The following is a 2,500-nucleotide window of genomic DNA, read 5'->3' on the forward strand; positions in this document are numbered from 1 at the left end:
CTCACGTAGTACGACAATTGTTTTTCACTCGTCACGAATTTTCCGACACTCTCAGTTGGTGGAGCATGATGTTTTTTCCCCCCACTCCCTGTTTTTTCCTGGCTCATATTCGACCCCTTTTACTGGTTTGCTTGCACAGATACACACGTACCGACACACATACAACCGAGCAGGCCAACTTCGGGGGGAGGGCGTTCGGCAGAGAACGAAATTAATCACATCACAGCAGCCCCCAGCATCCCGCCTGCTGCTGCTGCTGCTGCTGTCATCACCATTCCGCGCGTGTCCTGTCACGAATCTACGGTACAAAGGGGTGGCCGTTTTTGGAACATTTGCCCCCTCGCCCCCTGCACTCACTCAACACACACAACGCACGCCACAAACTCTCGTGGGGTATTTTGGAGCCTTTGCTTAAGCTCCAAGCATCGCAGCGACCCATATCTGCTGCTAATCGCACACACATCTGTGCTCTGTGCACACATCCGAGATTTTAGTGGTCGACGTTTGGTATTTTGTTTTTTTATTTTCCGTTTGTTCAATCAATTTCCACAAATTCGTGACCGTGACGCTTTTATGCTTTTGCACTCGCCAGCCCAGGCTCACTCATACGCCTCACAGAAAGCAATAAATCCAATTTCACAGCTTCACCGTAGGGTAGCTGATGCTCCGGAGATGATCCACACTCTTTTAGCCCTTTTTTTCATCTCACTCCCACAACACCTCCACCGCCCAAACCACTCCTGCTCCACCAACCCGTGCTCTTCTTTTTATGCTGAACATGAGCTTTGGCCTCCAAGGCTCAACGATGGCACGACGGTGGTGACACCTTCCTGCACCTTGGGTCCCTCGAGTGATGATTCATCGATGAGAGCAAATAAGGGTGGCCCTTTTCCTCATCCTCACCGTCCTGGGACTGCCATCTGTCTTTTTTCTTCTCCGTTGTCACTTCGCAGGCTTTATGATAAGCCCGCGTGACGCGTGCAAGCGTCCGCCATTTGTCAGCCACCCCCCTCCCTTCACCCTCCCCTTACACTCCTAGACGACGCGCGGGCTTCACGGTCCCTGCTGGTTGCATGGGAAGCACGTACCTTTCAAACTTTCCGATTTCCGGTTGCGTTCCGGAGCGGGTGTGCACGGCGGGAGCAACTTATGAATTATTCCAGTGTATTCCCGTTCTGTCGCACCACCGTTCCTGTATGTGTGAGTATGTGTGTGTGTCACTCCTGTTCTGTCACCATCGGCGCGCACCTCCACTACCGACTTCCGGTGGGAGTAATTTCGCGATAATTGCAAAGGACTCCCTCTCGCAGGCAGTCGCGAACGATAACATCATCGGCATTGGCATCATCATCATCATCATCATCGGGTAGGTTAATTCAATAATCAACTCTCGCAAACACACAACATTGACGAACCTTTTTTTTTTCACGCACAGACACACTCACACGCAGCGGTGCACTAGTGCACGGAGTAGTATCGTTACGAGGCAGCGCAAACTTTCAGCTGACTCTTGCTCCAGATCGTGCCTGGGGGCCACCCCTTCAAACTTGGCTGCTTTTGCTGCTGCTGCTGCTGCTGCTCCTTGTCCACTTCAGCACCAGCACCACTTCAAGCATTCACTTCATCACGAACCGATTGCACTGTAGCACCACATTAACATAGCCCTCTCTTTAGGTCGAGATCCGTGACAGGTGGTGGTGTACCCGCGGGGTTTATCTACCTGGCAGCGCTTCTCAGTGCACTTCACAAGCAGTCGAATCTCTCTGTCTGTTTAGTGGATGTTTGGATGCGGAAATCGCATCCTCTCGATGGGCTGAAACGCTAACTGCACCTATTCTCCTGTGAGGAGGGCAGGATGTTCGATCCTTGGAGATGCTGCACTGTACCAGCAGCAGGGAATGATGCTCACTCGATGTATGATGCTACTACCGCTTGCAGCGCGCTGTATCGGAGGCAGAACACGGAGCGCGACTGAAGAAGCGATCGAAGCACCCTGTGAATCCGCTGTGTGTTTGTTGGTAGTAGACCTGGTTCATCCTACCATCCTCCTGGTGCGCCTGCTCCATCGCACGTTCTCAGAGACCAAAGGACTGCATCTGTGAGAAGGGAACCATTATAAGAGAGAGAGAAAGAGAGAGAGAGAGAGAGAGAGAGAAAGAGCGAGAGGACTTTTCATCGCTACTCCTCAGCCACGAATTGCCGTCGTCGGTTCTGTTATCCTTTGGTATCCACTGGCTAGAAACCGCTCGAAGGCCTATAGCTCGGTCTGCCTAGCTGCTGGCTGGTTTATCGTTTGAAAGTTGAAGTTTAATGCCAAATCATTTCTTCTTAATTTCCACCCGGAGTTTATTACCCCGGGCTCTTCAACACATCTCACCCCTACGCCGCACCAAACGCTGGGGAAGCTGTTAAATGTTTGTGGTGTCAACGGCGAAATGTTGCTTCCGGCATGATGCTTCCGAAGTGGCATCACCAGTGGCTCTAGACAGCCTTTGACGGC

General features: G+C 51.8%; 1 protein-coding gene across 4 annotated transcripts in view; it reads right to left on the reverse strand.

Moving 5' to 3' along the window:
* The window catches only part of LOC126571895 (uncharacterized), an 8,126-nt gene that overhangs the window by 4,210 nt on the left and 1,416 nt on the right, over positions 1–2,500 (reverse strand). The window contains exon 1 of one of the 4 annotated variants that reach the window (XM_050230779.1): positions 1,832–2,000. The exons of 2 other annotated variants lie outside the window; for them this stretch is intronic. The gene's annotated coding sequence lies outside the window, so the exon portion shown is untranslated. Of the gene's footprint in view, positions 1–1,088; positions 2,001–2,500 lie in introns of those variants that run through there. One more of the 4 variants, XM_050230778.1, reaches the window with a different exon arrangement.

The sequence above is a fragment of the Anopheles aquasalis genome, chromosome 2 (genome assembly GCF_943734665.1).
Source record: "Anopheles aquasalis chromosome 2, idAnoAquaMG_Q_19, whole genome shotgun sequence".
NCBI lineage: Eukaryota > Metazoa > Arthropoda > Insecta > Diptera > Culicidae > Anopheles > Anopheles aquasalis.